The sequence below is a fragment of the Ranitomeya imitator genome, chromosome 4, assembly GCF_032444005.1.
Source record: "Ranitomeya imitator isolate aRanImi1 chromosome 4, aRanImi1.pri, whole genome shotgun sequence".
Lineage (NCBI taxonomy): Eukaryota > Metazoa > Chordata > Amphibia > Anura > Dendrobatidae > Ranitomeya > Ranitomeya imitator.
Genome location: NC_091285.1, coordinates 99722875 through 99745472, shown reverse-complemented (window position 1 = coordinate 99745472; position 22598 = coordinate 99722875). Strand labels below are relative to the sequence as shown.

Sequence of the window (22598 nt, the reverse complement as noted above, 5' to 3'; positions counted from 1 at the left end):
TGCTGCTCTATTTAACTCCACCTAGTGCTTTGTTCCTGGCCTCCAGTCAATGTTCTAGTATTGGTCTTGCTTCCTCCTGGATCGTTCCTGTGGCCTGTGTGCTCAGCATAAGCTAAGTTCTGCTTGTGTTACTTTTGTTTGCTATATTTTCTGTCCAGCTTGCTATATTGGTTTTTCTTGCTTGCTGGAAGCTCTGAGACGCAGAGGGAGCACCTCCGTACCGTTAGTCGGTGCGGAGGGTCTTTTTGCCCCTCTGCGTGGTTGTTTGTAGGTTTTTGTGTTGACCGCAAAGCTATCTTTCCTATCCTCGGTCTATTCAGTAAGTCGGGCCTCACTTTGCTAAATCTGTTTCATCTCTGTGTTTGTATTTTCATCTTAACTCACAGTCATTATATGTGGGGGGCTGCCTTTTCCTTTGGGGAATTTCTCTGAGGCAAGGTAGGCTTATTTTTCTATCTTCAGGCCTAGCTAGTTTCTCAGGCTGTGCCGAGTTGCATAGGGAGCGTTAGGCGCAATCCACGGCTACCTCTAGTGTGGTGTGATAGGATTAGGGATTGCGGTCAGCAGAGTTCCCACGTCTCAGAGCTCGTCCTATGTTTTTTGGTTATTGTCAGGTCACTTTGTGTGCTCTGAACTTCAAGGTCCATTGTGGTTCTGAATTACCTATTCATAACAGCCCGCAGACCATTCCATCAAAGTCTGCATTTCAAAAGTCACTTCTTCCCTTCTGAGCCCCAACGTGTGCCCAAACAGTGGTTTACCCCCACACATGGGGTATCAGGGTACTCAGGAGAAACTGGACAACAACTTTTGGGGTCAAATTTCTCCTGTAACCCTTGGGAAAATAAAAAATTCTGGGCTAAAAGATCATTTTTGAGAAAATATTTTTTTTTTTTTCATGGCTCTGCGTTATAAACTTCTGTGAAGCACTTGGGGGTTCAAAGTCCTCACCACACATCTAGATTAGTTCCTTTGGGGGTCTAGTTTCCAAAATGGGGTCATTTGTGGGGGATCTCCAATGTTTAGGCACACAGGGGCTCTCCAAACGCGACATGGTGTCTGCTAATGATTGGAGCTAATTTTCCATTTAAAAAGCCAAATGGCATGCCTTCGCTTCCGAGCCCTGCCATGCGCCCAAACAGTAGTTTACCCCCACATATGGGGTATCAGCGTACTCAGGACAAACTGGACAACAACATTTGGGGTCCAATTTCTCCTATTACCCTTGGCAAAATAGGAAATTCCATGCTAAAATATCATTTTGAGGAAAGAAAAATTATTTTTTATTTTCATGGCTCTGCTTTATAAACTTCTGTGAAGCACCTGGGGAGTTAAAGTGCTCAATATGCATCTAGATAAGTTCCTTGGGGGGGTCTAGTTTCCAAAATGGGGTCACTTGTCGGGGAGCTCCAATGTTTAGGCACACAGGGGCTCTCCAAACGCGACATGGTGTCCGCTAACGATGGAGATAATTTTTCATTCAAAAAATCAAATGGCGCGCCTTCCCTTCCGAGCCTTACCATGTGCCCAAACAGTGGTTTACCCCCACATGTGAGGTATCGGTGTTCTCAGGATAAATTGCCCAACAAATTTTAGGATCCATTTCATCCTGTTGCCCATGTGAAAATGAAAAAATTGAGGCTAAAATAATTTTTTTGTGAAAAAAAAGTACTTTTTCCTTTTTTCGGATCAATTTGTGAAGCACCTGGGGGTTTAAAGTGCTCACTATGCATCTAGGTAAGTTCGTTGGGGCGTCTAGTTTCCAAAATGGGGTCACTTGTGGGGGAGCTCCAATTTTTAGGCACACGGGGCTCTCCAAACATGTCCGCTAAAGAGTGGAGCCAATTTTTCATTCAAAAAGTCAAATGGCACTCCTTCCCTTCCAAGCCCTGCCGTGCGCCCAAACAGTGGTTTACCCCCACATATGAGGTATCAGCGTACTCAGGACAAATTGGACAACAACTTTCGTGGTTCAGTTTCTCCTTTTACCATTGGGAAAATAAAAAAATTGTTGCTAAAAGATAATTTTTGTGACTAAAAAAGTTAAATGTTCATTTTTTCCTTCCATGTTTCTTCTGCTGCTGTGAAGCACCTGAAGGGTTAATAAACTTCTTGAATGTGGTTTTGAGCACCTTGAGGGGTGCATTTTTTTAGAATGGTGTCACTTTTGGGTATTTTCAGCCATATAGACCCCTCGAACTGACTTCAATTGTGAGGTGGTCCCTAAAAAAAATGGTTTTGTAAATTTCGTTGTAAAAATGAGAAATCGCTGGTCAAATTTTAACCCTTATAACTTCTTAGCAAAAAAAATTTTGTTTCCAAAATTGTGCTGATGTAAAGTAGACATGTGGGAAATGTTATTTATTAACTATTTTGTGTCACATAACTCTCTGGTTTAACAGAATAAAAATTCAAAATGTGAAAATTGCAAAATTTTCAAAATTTTTGCCAAATTTCCGTTTTAATCACAAATAAAGGCAGAATTTATTGACCTAAATTTACCACTATCATGAAGCCCAATATGTCATGAAAAAACATTCTCAGAACCGCTAGGATCCGTTGAAGCGTTCCTGAGTTATTACCTCATAAAAACAAGAAAAAGTAAGGTATCCAGAGTGATGGCCAAGTATTTTAATATGGGAGAGAGAAATATGATTATTGTATGAAAAAATAGTGAAAGACGTAGGTAAAAGGATATTAGTTACCATCCAATGCTTTACCCTTACATGTACGGGACACCACTAGATGAACGGAAAAAGAAAAAAGGGGAGAGATTCAAGCCTATTGGGCCCTAAAAAAGTATTGCCCTGGACTATCTGTACCCTACCTATCAGTGGAGGTTGGCACCCTAGAAGAACCTGCGCATATGGCGCCCCCACTCCACGAAGGCTGTCCCAAACTGTTCAACCCTACAAAAACCCTCATCATAAAGATAGAAAAAGGACAGTTGGAACAACTTGTGACCAATGGTCAACTTGAATTATGTTGAAAAAGAGGGAGGGATAAAAATTGGAGAATACATTCTACCATCCCTAAGGCTGGATCCTGCCTAACGTGGGGATTGAAAACAAATACATACCATAAGATACGGCCTTCCCAAAACCCTGTCTGATGACAAATGCACACTTAGCAGGATGCAGCAGGCCTCCACTGATAAAGGCTAGGAGCGGCACAGGTGCAAACTACTTGATAAAAACAACCACCCCAACCAAACATTGCAGGGGTTGGCTGCCTAGCAGAAAAAATGCACATTGATATGACTCACATAGGACGCCAGTCACACTGATAAGTGTGGTGCACAGTGTCTGTATGCAACCTATTGATGACGCCCCTTGTATTAACAGGCGGGCTGCCCAGCACTAAAAAATGCAGCACACGGTGACAGATGCCCCAGAAAAACCTAGCCAACATAAAGAGGCCTGGCCACATCCTGCAGAAAAGGATATGATAAAGTGCAAAAAAATGCATGCATATGATAAATGCATACACTATATGGGGTATTGGTTTAATATTTTGGCCAAAATAAAGTAAGCCCGCAACCCAACGCCAAGGGTCCCCATAATATTGCGGGTCCTACCACTAATATCAAAAAACAGCTATCATAGAAAAAACTCAGAAAAAAAATACATACCATAAGATACGGCCTTCCCAAAACCCTGTCTGATGACAAATGCACACTTAGCAGGATGCAGCAGGCCCCTAGCCTTTATCAGTGGAGGCCTGCTGCATCCTGCTAAGTGTGCATTTGTCATCAGACAGGGTTTTGGGAAGGCCGTATCTTATGATATGTATTTTTTTTTCTGAGTTTTTTCTATGTTAGCTGTTTAACGTGGGGGTTGGCACCCTATATTCCTGCGCAAGTGGCGCCCCCGCTCAACGAAGACTATCCCTAAATCTTTGTACTTATAAAAAAAAAACACATAGGTAAGTACTTAGAAGATTGAGAATATGTCAGAGTCTTACTGGTACATAAGGGCATGTCAAAAAAGAGCAAAAATAAAGCTACAAAAAACAGTTATAGCTGTATCTCATTCATGCCCAAGGGTTGGACCGTTCTGAGAGTAAATATCCATCTGCTCTCTTTTTGGAGGATGAGTTTATCCCTGTATGGTGTTTGAGCTAAAGCTGAATCATGCCATACGGTGTATATAAAATACGGAGTATACATAAACAGTATTTGTTTTTTATGGAGTGCTTAGCCCATGAATAAATGTCTGCTGTATATATTCAGACATTTTTACAGTACATGCGCTGCACTATTTGGATTATGTGTGCGCTGATTTGCCCAGCAGCGCACTGCATATATACAGTCATTTCGGTATGGAGATGGTTAAGCTAATTCTCTGTATGAGCGCCAGGCCCCATCAGAGGTGAGCGCTTGCGTTCCACCTCCCTGGGATACTTGCGCTTCATCATACGGACGAGCGCTCCAAGTATACCGGAAGTATTTATTTGAACTAGGGACGCGTCACACGCCAGGGGCGGAGCCTCTTAGACGCGCCAGAAGGCTGAATCTATAAAGCAGCACAGAATGGGAGAGACCGGCGATAGCGGCCAATGCAGGTCTTTATACTCCCCTGATGATTCCGTAAGGATGAAACACGTCGGGAGACGCTGTCCATAGCCGGGGCTTCAATTTCTCTCACCACTATTGGGGGACTCCAGATAGCGAGGAATCTCTCCAAACCTCCGGAGAGATCTACCCATTACTTGGGGATTTGTTGTACATATGTTGGTTGGACGTTTGACCAGTAAATATGAGTCATATACATAAGAACTAACTCTGGTATCTACAAATCAATTGTAAGGGAACGCCCATTAATATTTAAAGTGGCAATGTGGTTCCATATCTACAAGAATTTGGTTTGCGGTTTATCTATTTTTGTTGTTGGTTTTGAAGCCTCGCTGCTATGTTGCTACTAATTGACAGTCACTGTGATTGATGGCAAATTTTTTAAAAAAAGGGATGCATATGAGCACATGAACAGTGGGAAAGCCTCCTGATATAACACTACAGGTGATAGACCTGCATAGTGGCAAATGCAGGTTCTCAGATCTCCCTGAAAAGCCTCCTGATATAACACCTTGGGCTGAAATTTGATATCAATCAAGTATTCTCTATAATTGGTTCTCATAAATGCATTGAAGGGTTTGATACCAGTTTGCATTGATGACAATAGGAAAATATCAGTCCATGTCATTTTGTCCTTTATGGAAGATTGTTTTTAGATACAATATTTTTCGACTGAAACTTGTATTTTTCCAAGGGGCATAAGTGAAATTGTGCTTTTCCTATTTGCATATTAAGTGAAGATTTGCATCACCTATTTCGCTGGTATATCACCAGTATAGGAAATAATCAGTACTGTCATTTTCATATATGTATTTGTGTTAGGCCGGAGTCACACATGCGAGAAACACGTCCGTGTCTCGCATGTGAACAGCAAGCTCTGGCGCCGGCACTGTGGAGCGGAGCGTGCGGCCGCATAGGAACACATGGAGCCGCACTCTCCGCTCCAGAGTGCCGGCGCCAGAGCTTGCTGTTCACATGCGAGACACGGACGTGTTTCTCGCATGTGTGACTCCGGCCTTAGTCTTCCCTTCGTGTTAGGGTATAGGGCACTTTCCTCACCAGGGTCCCTTCCCCCATGTACAGATCTTGTTTGGTGTTAAATGTTGCATTTCTTTTTGATTTTTTTAACATGATTTATTAAAAGTCAAGTTTTATGGTATCCAATTGCTATTACCTACTTCGAGTTATTTTTTGGATTATTTACCCTGCTGATACAAGGATGCCACATCTATTACTTATGGAGCAGAATATTCTGACATGAATCCTGTTATCAACTGTGGCTGCACACGTGATGCCCAATCAGCCGATGGATCTGAAGAATTTATGATTTTCATATTATATTATATTATTTGAATGACATACTGTTTGTGGCTGAATGTGTTTATATGTTTACTTACATTATGTATATATTTTGTCGTTGCCCTTAATTATGATGGCTGCTCCTGTTGTATGGTGTGGGGTTTAACACGCCGTATTCTGGCCACTGCGTGTAGCATGTGTGGGCGGTTCCTTATTTGGCTGATGTCGCTGATGATATCTTTACATGGTGATCTGTAATTATGTCGGCTGGAACCTTTGCTTCCATTACTCACCGCCTCCGTGATGCCGGATGTGACGTGCTGTGTCCTGTGCGGCTCCGCCCTCGCACGCTCATTCAATGCAGCGGTAGGGGGCTTGTCTGCTTTTCTGGGATGTTTATTGGTTGTCTATTGGCATGGTGGGATATTTAAATTGGCGCTTGTGGCACATTATGCACGGCTCCCCGAAGAAGCAACAGCGAAACGCGCGTCGGGGCACCAGCGCATTGGGTGGTCAGTAGCATTAATAAGTGGATCTGGGGATTTTCTTTGCTCTGGATAATAATGTCAGTGAGTTATGGATCGTCACTGAATTTGTGACCATTACTTGGATCTTATCACCTTGAAGTAAATCTCCTGTTTTCCTTGCCCTAGCTCTTTGCAATTCATGGGGATATTCCAGTGCACGTATTTGCTGACTATTATGCACTATGCACTTTACGGATAATTGAGGATGATTAATCATAGGTGTATCTGGATGCCTTTATGTATCTGCATTGTGTACCTCCCATCGCTTTCCATGGTCTAGTATTGATGCCCACTTGTTCTTCTTTTAATATAGATAGAATTATTTTGGTGGATTAAAATTGTTATGGTTGTAAACAATATGATTGTATAAATAAAAACTAATTTGTAACTTTACAAAATTGTAAATGAGGATTTATTAACAACCCTGATATATCTAAGATTACATTTATTGATTAGGATCAAAAACTCTCTGTGGTCTCTGTGCATTAATTATTGTATTTTTGAGAGGATCACCTGTCTCCCCTTTTTTTGGGGTATCGGGAATATGTATATTTTTCATTGGTTCCGGTATGTTTTCATGTTTTTAATAAATAGGAAGGCACAGTCCTTAGGCCATCTTATAACCCCCACAACCAAGATGGTCCTCACGGGAGAAGTGGATAGGCAACGAATTTTAAACCAGTCCAAAATCAGATTTTTACCATGTGGGGGATGTTATGGTTGTATACACACTAATTTAAAAAAAACAAGACAAGTAACATTTTCAAATTCATATGGAACAAAGGAATTTAATATTAGAGATTGTATATCTTATTATATCACAGGTGTTATTTATTTAATCCGATGCCCGTGTAAGAAATTGTATGTTGGTCGAACAAAAAGACAATTAGGCGTACGTATTAAGGAACATTTTAGGAATATCCAAAAAGGGTTCATAGGACACCCCCTCTCACGTCATTTCAAGGAGAAGCATGGACAATCTCTGTAAGGAGTACATTTTTGTGGTTTACAGACCATACACCCAAATAAAAGAGGGGGTGATTTCCTTAATCAAATGTCTAAAACAGAATCACAATGGATATTTAATTTGAATAGTTTAATCCATAAAGGACTCAACTGTGAGTTGAAGTTACATGCCTTTTAACCCCTTCATGACCCAGCCTATTTTGACCTTAAAGACCTTGCCGTTTTTTGCAATTCTGACCAGTGTCCCTTTATGAGGTATTAACTCAGGAACGCTTCAACGGATCCTAGCGGTTCTGAGAAAGTTTTTTCGAGACATATTGGGCTTCATGTTAGTGGTAAATTTAGGTCAATAAATTCTGCGTTTATTTGTGATAAAAACGGAAATTTGGCGAAAATTTTGAAAATTTCGCAATTTTCACATTTTGAATTTTTATTCTGTTAAACCAGAGAGTTATGTGACACACAATAGTTAATAAATAACATTTCCCACATGTATACTTTACATCAGCACAATTTTGGAAACAAAATTTTTTTTTGCTAAGAAGTTATAAGGGTTAAAATTTGACCAGCGATTTCTCATTTTTACAACGAAATTTACAAAACCATTTTTTTATTGACCACCTCACATTTGAAGTCAGTTTGAGGGGTCTATATGGCTGAAAATACCCAAAAGTGACACCATTCTAAAAACTGCACCCCTCAAGGTACTCAAAACCACATTCAAGAAGTTTATTAACCCTTCAGGTGCTTCACAGCAGCAGAAGCAACCTGGAAGGAAAAAATGAACATTTAACTTTTTAGTCACAAAAATTAACTTTTAGCAACAATTTTTTATTTTCCCAATGGTAAAAGAAGAAACTGAACCACGAAAGTTGTTGTCCAATTTGTCCTGAGTACGCTGATACCTCATATGTGGTGGTAAACCACTGTTTGGGCGCACGGCAGGGCTTGGAAGGGAAGGAGCGCCATTTGACTTTTTGAATGAAAAATTGGCTCCACTCTTTAGCGCACACCATGTCACGTTTGGAGAGCACCCGTGTGCCTAAAAATTGGAGCTCCCCCACAAGTGACCCCATTTTGGAAACTAGACGCCCCAAGAAACTTATCTAGATGCATAGTGAGCACTTTGAACCCCCAGGTGCTTCACAAATTGATCCGTAAAAATGAAAAAGTACTTTTTTTTTCACAAAAAAATTATTTTATCCTCAATTTTTTCATTTTAACATGGGCAACAGGATAAAATGGATCCTAAAATTTGTTGGGCAAATTCTCCTGAGTACACCAATACCTCACATTTGGGGGTAAACCACTGTTTGGGCACATGGTAAGGTTCGGAAGGGAAGGAGCGCCATTTGACTTTTTGAATGAAAAATTATCTCCATCGTTAGCGGACACCATGTCGAGTTTGGAGAGCCCCTGTGTGCCTAAACATTGGCGCAACCCCACAAGTGACCCCATTTTGGAAACTAGACCCCCCAAGGAACTTATCTAGATGCCTAGTGAGCACTTTAAACCCTCAGGTGCTTCACAAATTGATCTGTAACAATGAAAAAGTACTTTTTTTTCACAAAAAAATTATTTTTGCCTCAATTTTTTCATTTTCACATGGGCAATAGGATAAAATGGATCATAAAATTTGTTGGGCAATTTCTCCCGAGTACGCCGATACCTCATATGTGGGGGTAAACCACTGTTTGGGCACTCGGCAGGGCTCGGAAGGGAAGGCGCGCCATTTGACTTTTTGAATGGAAAATTAGCTCCAATTGTTAGCGGACACCATGTCGCGTTTGGAGAGCCCCTGTGTGCCTAAACATTGGAGCTCCCCGACAAGTGACCCCATTTTGGAAACTAGACCCCCCAAGGAACTTATCTAGATGCATATTGAGCACTTTAACCCCCCAGGTGCTTCACAGAAGTTTATAAAGCAGAGCCATGAAAATAAAAAATAATTTTTCTTTCCTCAAAAATGATATTTTAGCATGGAATTTCCTATTTTGCCAAGGGTAATAGGAGAAATTGGACCCCAAATGTTGTTGTCCAGTTTGTCCTGAGTACGCTGATACCCCATATGTGGGGGTAAACTACTGTTTGGGCGCACGACAGGGCTCGGAAGCGAAGGCATGCCATTTGGCTTTTTAAATGGAAAATTAGCTCCAATCATTAGTGGACACCATGTCGCGTTTGGAGAGCCCCTGTGTGCTGGTATGAGCCCCTGTGTGATGGTATGAGGGCTACTAGGTTCTTTTTGGAATCTAGTAATTTGGATCCAGATTTGCGTGAGCTGGTGTTGGAGTTGTTGGAGTTCATCCTTACACACAATTTTTTTCATTTTTAAAGATCGTTTTTTTCTCCAGAGACAGGGCACTGCCATGGGGGCGGCCTGTGCGCCATCTTATGCTAACTTATTCCTTGGATATTGGGAGCGTGAGATTTTTCAGGATGGCGCACAGTCCGCCCCCTCGGTCCACCAAATTCTTGGTTGGTACAGATATATTGATGATATCTTGTTTATATGGCATGGCCCTGTCCTGGAGTTACATCAATTTATGGTGGGATTGAACGACAACGGCTCCAACATCAAGCTCACGTATTTATGTCATCGTGACGAGATCTCCTTCCTAGACATTACTTTAAAGGTCCAGGAGAATGGGGAAATTTACACCGATATGTACCGGAAGGAGACCTCAGTCAATGCGCTTTTACATTCAACCTCATCCCATCCATTCTCCACGATAAGAGCCATCCCCATAGGACAGTTTCTTCGGGCTCGAAGAATCTGTGCCTCTGATTCACTTTTTGAGAGACAGGCTGTGGACCTTGGGGAGCGTTTCAAACAACGCGGTTACAGTAATCGCACAATTAAGAAGGGGTATTTGAGGGCAAAAAAATCGTACAGAAATGATCTTCTGGCGGAGAGTAGGAAAATGAAACCAAAAACCTGGGATAACCAACCAAGATTTGTGTCAACATTTAATCATAGATGGGACGAAATGAGATGTGTTTTGAAAAAACATTGGCCGATCTTGATTACTGATCCCTTACTCAAGAGATGCCTATCTGACCAACCCCTGATGACAGCAAGACGATGCAATAATATCAAAGATCTGTTAGTCCACAGTCACTACGTGGCAAAGATACCAGACCCATTCCAGGCAGGGAGACCTAGGAATGGTTTCTTCCCATGTGGTGATTGTTTGGCCTGTAGAAACCTGGTTAGATCTGCGGTATTTGTATCATCAGATGGGAAACGTGAATTCAAAATAAGAGATCACATCACGTGTAGTACCACTCACGTCGTATATTATGCGACTTGTACGTGTAATCTTGTGTACATTGGGCTAACATCAAGGGAGTTACGTGTTCGCGTACGCGAACACGTTCGAGATATTAAAGCAGCACGTGATGTGGTCGATGAAGAATACCTGAAACCTATTCCAAAACACTTCCGCAGATACCATGATTGTAATCCTAAAGATCTCAAGGTGTGGGGGATTGATAGGATTCGGCTAGGCATAAGAGGAGGAGACGCTAAACAGAAACTTGCTCAGAGAGAATGCCGCTGGATCACAGTGCTTAATACCCTTGCTCCAGCGGGTCTCAATGAACAGTTGAGCTTCAGTTCATTTCTATAGTTTTACTCCGGATCCTTCTTTTTTAGTTTTCTGGTTGTTGCTGTTGTGTTTTTTTAATCTTTATGTGTTTTTATTAATTTTTCTCTTTCTTTCATTAATTTATTTTTTAGTTTCTTGGCACTTTTCTTCTTCTTGCCATTGATGTGGTCCCTTTTGTGGAGGAGGCGTGTGGGGTCTGTGGTATCTGTCACTATGACTACTGACAATCAGTGCTACAATCAATTTCGTGATACTACAGTACCTGTGGAGCGTCAGCAAATATTTATTCACAGTTGTTATTAATTCACATACACGTTTTTTAATATAACTATATATATTTATTTATATATTCATGCACTTTAATAATATACTGTTTTATTATTTATTATATTAATTTTGTTATTTGTCATTTGTTTTGTTCACTAGTATGTTTTTTCATATTAATTTGTTCACAGTTGTTTTATTTCATGTTTCCTTATTGTCCCCTGCTTCCTTTCCCACTAGGGGTTAATATAAGATGGGGCAATATCTAGGCACATTCGGACTGGCACTTAGGTCCGCTTTGTATAGGGAACTGATCGTTTGTTCTCCATTCCCTCTCACTCTTTATTATTGCCATCACTGCATTCACATTTCCCCATGCTTGCGGACGCTCCTTACATGGACTCCCACGCTCTCCACTCTATCGCGCTACCGTGCGCATGTCAGCTGCCGCTCGGTGTCTGGGGCATTGTGGGCGGCGCAGTGTGATGACGCCTGCGGTCCAGTGACGTCAGCGCGACGGAACTGGCCGCGGCGCCATCTTGGACGCTGTCCGGGATGCAATTCCCGGCCGTGTGAGCGGCGACATGCGCCGCACCAGGTGGCACTAATCTTTTCATCTGTGGGACCCATAAATAACATCTTCGGTTAATCAGCAGCACTGCCCCCTGACGAAGCAAACGCGAAACGCGCGTTGGGGCTCCAGCGTGGATCATTTCTGAGTGCCAGCTCCAGGGGTAAGGATGTAGAGGGGATTTGGGCGCCATCACGGACACTTGTATTTTATTGGAGCCTATGTACAGGGCTCTGTGACGGTCCACATGGACCTATGACTATCTGATTAGGCCCTATACCCCTTTACCTTTCCTTGGTTCTATATTTACCTTTGCACTAGGCACTTTACTTACATATGTGGCATCAGTTTTCCTCCGCGTTGGTTTTTTATCTGTGCTACCGTCACTGTTTAATTTTTTCTTGTTACTTTATTCATTATTTTGATGTAATTGATATTGGATTTTTATTTTCTATTGTGTATTTAATAAAATTGTTATTTTAGTATGGACTTGTACTCCATCTTTGTTGTATCATGCCCCCAAGGAACTTATCTAGATGCATATTGAGCACTTTAAATCCCCAGGTGCTTCACAGAAGTTTATAACGCAGAGCCATGAAAATAAAAAATAATTTTTCTTTCCTCAAAAATGATTTTTTAGCCTGGAATTTCCTATTTTGCCAAGGGTAATAGGAAAAATTGGACCCCAAATGTTGTTGTCCAGTTTGTCCTGAGTACGCTGATACCCCATATGTTGGGGTAAACCACTGTTTGGGCGCACGGCAGGGCTCGGAAGGGAAGGCACGCCATTTGGCTTTTTAAATGGAAAATTAGCTCCAATCATTAGCGGACACCATGTCACGTTTGGAGAGCCCCTGTGTGCCTAAACATTGGAGATCCCCCACAAATGACCCCATTTTGGAAACTAGACCCCCAAAGGAACTAATCTAGATGTGTGGTGAGGACTTTGAACCCCCAAGTGCTTCACAGAGGTTTATAACGCAGAGCCATGAAAATAAAAAAATAAATTATTTTCTCAAAAATGATCTTTTAGCCTGCAATTTTTTATTTTCCCAAGGGTAACAGGAGAAATTTGACCCCAAAAGTTGTTGTCCAGTTTCTCCTGAGTATGCTGATACCCCATATGTGGGGGTAAACCACTGTTTGGGCACATGCCGGGGCTCAGAAGTGAAGTAGTGACGTTTTGAAATGCAGACTTTGATGGAATGCTCTTTGGGCGTCACGTTGCGTTTGCAGAGCCCCTGATGTGGCTTAACAGTAGAAACCCCCCACAAGTGACCCCATTTTGGAAACTAGACCCCGAAAGGAACTTATCTAGATGTGTGGTGAGCACTTTGAACCCCCAAGTGCTTCACAGAAGTTTATAATGCAGAGCCGTGAAAATAATAAATACGTTTTCTTTCCTCAAAAATAATTATTTAGCCCAGAATTTTTTAATTTTCCCAAGGGTAACAGGAGAAATTTGACCCCAAAAGTTGTTGTCCAGTTTCTCCTGAGTACGCTGATACCCCATGTGTGGAGGTAAACCACTGTTTGGGCACACGCCGGGGCTCAGAAGGGAAGTAGTGACTTTTGAAATGCAGACTTTGATGGAATGGTCTGCGGGCGTCACGTTGCGTTTGCAGAGCCCCTGGTGTGCCTAAACAGTAGAAACCCCCCACAAGTGACCCCATTTTAGAAACTAGACCCCACAAGGAACTTATCTAGATGTGTAATGAGCACTTTGAACCCCCAAGTGCTTCACAGAAGTTTATAATGCAGAGACGTGAAAATAATAAATACGTTTTCTTTCCTCAAAAATAATTATTTAGCCCAGAATTTTTTAATTTTCCCAAGGGTAACAGGAGAAATTTGACCCCAATATTTGTTGTCCAGTTTCTCCTGAGTACGGTTATACCCCATATGTGGGGGTAAACTACTGTTTGGGCACACGTCGGGGCTCAGAAGGGAAGTAGTGACTTTTGAAATGCAGACTTTGATGGAATGGTCTGCGGGCGTCACGTTGCGTTTGCAGAGCCCCTGGTGTGGCTAAACAGTAGAAACCCCCCACAAGTGACCCCATTTTGGAAACTAGACCCCGAAAGGAACTTATCTAGATGTGTGGTGAGCACTTTGAACCCCCAAGTGCTTCATAGAAGTTTATAATGCAGAGCCGCGAAAACAATAAATACGTTTTCTTTCCTCAAAAATAAATATTTAGCCCAGAATTTTTTATTTTCCCAAGGGTTACAGGAGAAATTGGACCCCAAAAGTTGTTGTCCAGTTTCTCCTGAGTACGCTGATACCCCATGTGTGGAGGTAAACCACTGTTTGGGCACACGTCGGGGCTCAGAAGGGAAGTAGTGACTTTTGAAATGCAGACTTTGATGGAATGGTCTGCGGGCGTCACGTTGCGTTTGCAGAGCCCCTGGTGTGCCTAAACAGTAGAAACCCCCCACAAGTGACCCCATTTTAGAAACTAGACCCCCCAAGGAACTTATCTAGATATGTGGTGAGCACTTTGATCCCCCAAGTGCTTCACAGACGTTTACAACGCAGAGCCATGAAAATAAAAAATCATTTTTCTTTCCTCAAAAATGATGTTTTAGCAAGCATTTTTTTATTTTCACAAGGGTAACAGGAGAAATTGGACCCCAGTAATTGTTGCGCCGTTTATCCTGAGTATGCTGGTACCCCATATGTGGGGGTAAACTACTGTTTGGGCACACGTCGGGGCTCGGAAGTGAGGGAGCACCATTTGACTTTTTGAATACGAGATTGGCTGGAATCAATGGTGGCGCCATGTTGCGTTTGGAGACCCCTGATGTGCCTAAACAGTGGTAAACCCTCAATTCTACCTCCAACACTAACCCCCCACACCCCTAACCCTAATCCCAACTGTAGCCATAACCCTAATCACAACCCTAACCACAACCCTAACCCCAACACACCCCTAACCCTAATCCCAACTGTAGCCATAACCCTAATCACAACCCTAATTCCAACCCTAACCCTAAGGCTATGTGCCCACGTTGCAGATTCGTTTGAGATTTTTCAGCATCATTTTTGAAAAATCCGCGGGTAAAAGGCACTGCGTTTTACCTGCGGATTTTCCGCAGATTTCCAGTGTTTTTTGTGCGGATTTCACCTGCAGATTCCTATTGAGGAACAGGTGTATTTTCCGCACCATGGGCACAGCGGATTTGGTTTTCCATGGTACTGTAAACCTGATGGAACTCTGCTGCGGATCCGCAGCGGCCAATCCGCTGCGGATCCGCAGCCAAATCCGCACCGTGTGCATATAGCCTAATTCTAAAGATATGTGCACACGCTGCGGAAAACGCTGCGGATCCGCAGCAGTTTCCCATAAGTTTACAGTTCAATGTAAACCTATGGGAAACAAAAATCGCTGTACACATGCTGCGGAAAAACTGCACGGAAACGCAGCGGTTTACATTCCGCAGCATGTCACTTCTTTGTGCGGATTCCGCAGCGGTTTTACAACTGCTCCAATAGAAAATCGCAGTTGTAAAACCGCAGTGAAATGCGCAGAAAAAACGCGGTAAATCTGCCATAAATCCGCAGCGGTTGAGCACTGCGGATTTATCAAATCCGCAACGGAAAAATCCGCAGAGGACCAGAATACGTGTGCACATACCGAAACCCTAACCCTAGCCCTAACCCTAGCCCTAACCCTACCCCTAACCCTACCCCTAGCCCTACCCCTAGCCCTAACCCTACCCCTAACCCTACCCCTAGCCCTACCCCTACCCCTACCCCTACCCCTAACCCTACCCCTAACCCTAACCCTACCCCTAACCCTACCCCTACCCCTAACCCTACCCCTAACCCTACCCCTAACCCTAACCCTACCCCTACCCCTAACCCTAACCCTACCCCTAACCCTAGCCCTAACCCTACCCCTAACCCTACCCCTAACCCTACCCCTAGCCCTACCCCTAGCCCTAACCCTACCCCTAACCCTACCCCTAGCCCTACCCCTAACCCTACCCCTAGCCCTAACCCTACCCCTAACCCTACCCCTAACCCTACCCCTACCCCTACCCCTAACCCTACCCCTACCCCTACCCCTAACCCTACCCCTAACCCTACCCCTAACCCTACCCCTAACCCTAGCCCTAACCCTACCCCTAACCCTACCCCTAACCCTAACCCTAGCCCTAACCCTATTCTAACATTAGTGGAAAAAAAAATATTCTTTATTTTTTTATTGTCCCTACCTATGGGGGTGACAAAGGGGGGGGGGGGTCATTTATTATTTTTTTTATTTTGATCACTGAGATAGATTATATCTCAGTGATCAAAATGCACTTTGGAACGAATCTGCCGGCCGGCAGATTCGGCGGGCGCACTGCGCATGCGCCCGCCATTTTGGAAGATGGCGGCGCCCAGGGAGAAGACGGACGGACCCCGGCAGGATCGGTAAGTATGATGGGGTGGGGGGAGCAAGAGGGGGGGGAGGGGAGCATGGGGGGGTGGATCGGAGCGCGGGAGGGGTGGAACGGAGCACGGGGGGTGGAACGGAGCACGGGGGGGTTTAACGGAGCACGGGGGGGTGTAACGGAGCACGGAGGGGGGTGGATCGGAGTGCAGGGGGGGTGATTGGAGCATGGGGAGGGTGATTGGAGCACGGGGGAGCGGACAAGAGCACGGGGGGAGCGGCGCACAGGACGGAGGGGAGCCGGAGCAGTGTACCGGACAGATCGGAGGGCTGGGGGGGCGATCGGTGGGGTGGGGTGGGGGCACATTAGTGTTTCCAGCCATGGCCGATGATATTGCAGCATCGGCCATGGCTGGATTGTGATATTTCACCAGTTATAATAGGTTAAATATTACAAATCGCTCTGATTGGCAGTTTCACTTTCAACAGCCAATCAGAGCGATCGTAGCCACGGGGGGGGTGAAGCCACCCCCCCTGGGCTAAACTACCACTCCCCCTGTCCCTGCAGATCGGGTGAAATTGGAGTTAACCCTTTCACCCGATCTGCAGGGACGCGATCTTTCCATGACGCCACATAGGCGTCATGGGTCGGATTGGCACCGACTTTCATGACGCCTACGTGGCGTCATGGGTCGGGAAGGGGTTAAACACCAACGGAAACTGGTTTTAATATGGCCTTATACAAAAATAATAACACCAGCAATTGGGGCCATTTGAAATGGTTGCATAGGGCATTTTAAATTATTACTAACGTAATTTATTTTAGGACTAGTATGATCTAATTTATGAGTAAGGTTTTACTATATTTTAATCCAATGGGATTTTTTGTTCTCAGTTTTATTTTCATCTCTATTTTCTGTTTCTAATAAAGTTAATTGTTAGGCTGTTTAATTTATTACCAAATCATATTCCTAGCACAACCATTGAATGTCTTTATAATTTGTTCAGTCTAGACTTTCCACCTGGTCTTCCATTGACATCATGTCTCTATAGATAAAGTATACTAGTGAACGAGATTTTATAATATGCATCCATTGAAAGACAATTAAGTGGAGACAAACAATTATTGTCATCATAGAACTTGCAGGCAGCAATTACTAAATGAGCACAAGGATTAGTAAGTAGTCCGCAGAGGGGTGCATGAGCAGCGCTTATATATGGAGCAGTAAACATGAGGCTGTAACCCTGATGAAGGAGTGCGTTAAACTCTGAAACGCGATGGTTGTTTTTGGTCTCAGTGAGGCTCCGTAGGCCCATGACGTCACACACTGCCTAGAAGTGTCGGCCATCTTTTTTTCCGTGTAACCAGGGACGCCACCGGCCGGGACGTCTCTGGCTCTGCACGGAACAACAACATCTCCCTGCCTCTATGTCCAGCATCGGATGGTGTGGGTCCATCACAAGGACCATTCAGAATACTGCTTATTCTCACCCCGCAAGGAAAGACGAGACACCTTTGTGCCAATCGTACGGTCATTAAGTGGGCCCTGCTTGATATCTACTCGACCTACTAGAACAAGTTACACGGAATCATATTCCAGGACACATAAGGTACGTTAACCCAGGAATGTGCAGTACATATACAGGGATTATTCAGTGAATAGTATTAAATACCGTAATTATTTGTTATATTATCCACTCAGCACAGTGTGGATTGATTGATAGGGAATTTATACGACACATGTGGGTTAATTATTAATTATTAGTTTGTGGTTATGTATGTCAATGGTTAAGTGAGGTAGGAGGCAATTTTGTCTAGGGACTTGTAGCGCTGTGTTTCTAATTATTGACTAAAATATACAACTGTATTGCAATTCTCAATCCCACTTCTATGAGAACAGTTTTTAATCCAAGTAGCTAATTTATATTTGCATATTATCAGATAAAATTAACATTGAAATCCAGTTAAAAAAGATTGCTGATGCAAATCAAAACTAATTGTTTAATTATATTTGGGAAGATATGACCAGTTTATTCATTCAATATTGTCTGATTGGATGTTTTCATGGTAAGTGCAGAGATGTTGCATACACAGACTCAATTTACTTTTTTTCTTGGGGTGCATGCATGCATTGTTTGGGTTAAGATTTATGTAACTCACTCAAAGCAAAGCAGGTGTAAATACATTCTTATGTGTCATCTCACAGGTATATGTCAGGGTTCAAATTCCAGTAGCTTGATAAGTATGCAACTCTATTTGTCTATCACTTATTTATCTATCGGTCTCTATATCTATCACATATCTCTTTATCTATTTATCACATAGCTATCTAAAAATCCCACTTAAAACAGCACTCCAAGCAAAACAAAATTAAATTGAAAAAAATAGACTTTATTGAGCCTAAATGGCCATTTGGGCTCAATAAACTATTTTTTTCAATTTACTTTTGGTTTGGTGGAGTGCTGCCTTCTATGGGATTTATATTATGAAACAAATTGGACATTTGCTTGGAGGCCTGGTACCCACTTGCAAGTAATTATTAAATGGTGTTGCTCCAAAACCCCTTTTCTCTATCTATCACATATCTATCTATCAATCGCATATCTATATATCTATCTATATATCTCTATCTATATATCTCTATCTATCAATCAATCACATTTCTATATATCTATCTTCCAATTGCATATCTATCTGTCTGTCATCTGTCTCTATTTCTAAACCGGTCACTGTTAGTTATTCTAGTTCTTTAACTGCTGCATTTACTTTTCTAAAACACCTTGTATCTAATTGGTAAATGGGATCATTGCACTAAAATAAACTGTTTACAAGTAGCATGCTATAGAACTGTGTGGGGGATATTAACATAAGACCGTACAATGAACCCACTTGTAGGATTACCTTCAGTACATAATATATTTACGGTACTTGTAATGCGTCGTGGAAAGAGTTATATTTTTGCATTTCACTTTGTAAATGTGTTACAAATTGTTCTGTAATGATTGTATTGATATTGTAGATTTTGTTTAATAGCTATTTACTACTCTAATATACTCAATCTTTCAACACTTAAAAAGGTAAGATTTTTTTCTAGTTAGATGTATCTATATTTTCACTTTTCACATGCTGCATTATTGTCAGTTATGTAATTATATAGTGACAGGTTACTGTACAATATGATATAAAATGAGGAAATGCATAAACAATACACATGTAATATTAGTAAGTGCAACTTTTAAGAAAGATTAACACATCATTTTTAATACATAATTATTAAAATATTATACCTATTTCAGTAACTAAAATAATACTTACAGTGTCTTGTTGTCTCTAGATATTTTCCTCACTTATATTCCAGTAAAGACAAAGTGAAAAAGTGTCCAGTAAAAGAAAAGAGCTCCATACACAGAATGGCTATTCTTGGCTGGTTTCACTCTGCTTCCATTAATCACAACAAACAATGAAACTCATCTTTTGGCCATAAATGGTAAGGTATGAGTCTCTCATATGTTTCAAGCACAGATCCCAAGGATTAATGATAAACTGCCATTAAAGACAAAAAAGTATTTAAATATTAAAATTGACAAAATGTATATTATCTGATGCACTTACCGAGCAAAATAACTGTCTTAGTGAGAACAATATATATGCTTTAAGAAACAACAGTTTCTTACTAATTTCTTGCCATTTTGTAGTAACAATTTTTTAAATTCCTCTGCAATATGTTCTTTTTAAAGCTCTGTAAATTTAACTATCCCCTAAAAAGTGTTAAATCTTTGTTATTTGTCAGTAAGGCCTCTTTCACACTTCCGTTTCCTGCTGTCATTGCACAGCAAAATGACGGATCGACGGACATCCCGAAAAGAGAGAGAGATAGAGAGAGACTTTTTCCTGTCCTTGAAAATCCTTCCGGGCATGCTCAGAGGGGAAAAACGTGATACGTCGCTGGATTCCTGTGTGTGATGGTCAGCGACGGATCCTGCGTCCATAGGCTTCCATTGTAGCCGACGACGGGCAGCGCAAGATGCGTCGCTGACCGATTTTCCGACGTGCACAAAAAAACGTTCCTATGAACGTTTTCTCTGCACGACGGACCGCTATTTTACGACGGATCCAGTGCACAATGGATGAAATGGATGGCCATCCGTCCGCTAATTTTTTTGCAGGATCCTGTATTCTCAAAAATGGACAGATTGTGACGGGAGCTGAAAGATGGAAGTATGAAAGAGGCCTAAGGCTGGGCTTATGAAATGTTCAAGTCTTGATGATATTGAGAAAAGTCATATGTCAATAATAACATGATGTCAAATTATCTTTTACTGTTAGGGCTCACTCCCACTTGCGATAAAATCAGACAAATGCAATCCGATAAAAAAATCGGATTGAATTTGGACCAATGTTATTCTATGCTTGTGTTTTCATCTGGGTCTTCAACTGTGTCTTCAGGATAGAAGACATGCTTTACATACAGTTCATTTTCCCACGAGTTCAGTGCAGGTCAGGCTGTGAGGCAGCGCAGCATCAGTGACTGCATTGCTAGTCACTGAAGCTGCCACTCGCAGCATCTCCTCATTCACCAGTAGTTTTCAGACGGAGCGGTCGCATCTTGGCATCCTCCTGGTTGAAAACTGTATATACACCAGATATGGATTACAGCGTGGGACACAACGACGGACAGGTATGGTATATTGTTGGTTTATTATTTTTATTTTTATTACAGGAGATCGACGGTGCTGCACGGATTAGGAGTACTAATAAAATGGGAAAACTGTGTTGTGTTTGGTTTCAATAAAATTCTTTATTCTGGCTGTGTAACAACTATAGTATTAGTAATGGATAGGTGTCTTATTGACGCCTCTCCATTACTATGCCGTGGACTTGAGGTCACCTTTCAATACAAAGGTGAGATCAACCCCACAACTATTACCCCACTTGCCACTGTGACAGGGCAAGTGGGAAGAGCGAGGTTAAGTGCCAAAATTGGTGCATCTTAGAGATGCGCCTTTTCTGGGGCGGCTGAGTGCTGATGTTTTTAGCCAGGGGGTTCAATATCCATGGCCCCTTCCTAGGCTATTAATATTAGCCAGCGGCTGTCTGTATAGCCTTTGCTGGTTATTAATTATAGGAGGACCCCACGTAATTTTTTTGGGTCCCCATTTCAATAGCCAGTAAAGGTTAAGTACACAATTGTGAGCTGATATTTGTTAGGTGTTGAGTTCCCGCCGCTGCACAGGGGGGATCTTGAACCATGTCCACTGCGGTCTTCCATTCTCCTCCAGCAGCAGTGGAACCTGCTCAGCAAAGACGTCAGTCCCAGCGTCTGGCTCAAGCTGATACTGTGCGAATGGTTACTGCTGCCTTTCCAGGCTCTGCCTTTGTTGCCAGCACTGATCAGCAACGAGTAGACCTTTCAGGGACTAAGTCCTGCTTTTCCCATACTGAGCATGCCCACAGAACGACCTTCCAATTGGAGGTCGGAGGTCACATGCTCAGGTCCTGTTGCGGCTCCTATTGGACCATCAGGAAGGTCCCGTAGCGCTACTGCTATAAAAGGTTTGCATGGCCGCTCAGCCATGCGCTAGTGTAAACTTATTAACTTGTGTGTGTGTGTGTGGATGAATGCCTGTCGATGGATGAAAGCTCCAAATCATTCCTTTCCCTAATGTTCTTGCCTGCTCGCGAATGGTGGAAGCTACCTAGTGCCAGACAGTGCTACTCTGCACATCCAACACACAATTCAGCGTCTCTCAGCAGCAACCGCCAGTGCGGCATCGTGCGCTTAGTGTGCTTTCCTGGCCCTGGTTAGGGTGGCTAGTGCTTTCTGCCAGAGCGGCATTGTATGCACTCTTGGGAGAAAAAATATTAGTTCAGTTCTATCCCTGACACCACAGTAGTGGTGTTGAGTGTAAGAGTTCTAGAGGAACTCTTTCCCCGTGCCTTGAGACAGAGTTCAGTGACTCTTTACTTGCACTCCCTGTGCAGTATTGTGGCCCTGTGACGCAACAGGGTTTGCTTCCTTAATACAGGGTGAAGGTAACCTGTGTGTGTATTCACATTACTGTATACCGCCATCTAGTCCACCATTACCGAGCAGCTAGTATCCTTTCTGCACGGTGGACCCCGGACTGCGAACGCACCTCATATCATCTCTAATTTTTATTTGGTGTGTTCTGCCAATCCTGACATTACACTAGCGCCAGGGTCTGACTAGTAATGGTGGACGAACAGTGACTGCAGCAGTACATCCAGCAGCTGGCGGGCAGGTTGGCGGCTCTCGAACACACAACCTCAGCTGTGGATGTTACCGCAGTAGCTGTTCAGGCTGCTAGCATGGCTGCAGCCACTTTGTCCACTGTCAGACCTTATCCCGCCTCCCGCTGCCAGATAAATTTTCTGGTGACAGAA

The 22598-nt window shown here is 42.8% G+C and overlaps 1 protein-coding gene across 2 annotated transcripts in view; it reads right to left on the bottom strand.

The window, feature by feature from the left end:
• Window positions 1-19638, bottom strand: part of KCNMB1 (potassium calcium-activated channel subfamily M regulatory beta subunit 1) — a 573325-nt gene extending 553687 nt beyond the window's left edge. For both annotated transcript variants that reach the window (XM_069761972.1, XM_069761973.1), the window contains exon 1: window positions 19509-19638. The gene's annotated coding sequence lies outside the window, so the exon portion shown is untranslated. The remainder of the gene's footprint in view (window positions 1-19508) is intronic.
• Window positions 19639-22598: the final 2960 nt, after the last annotated feature.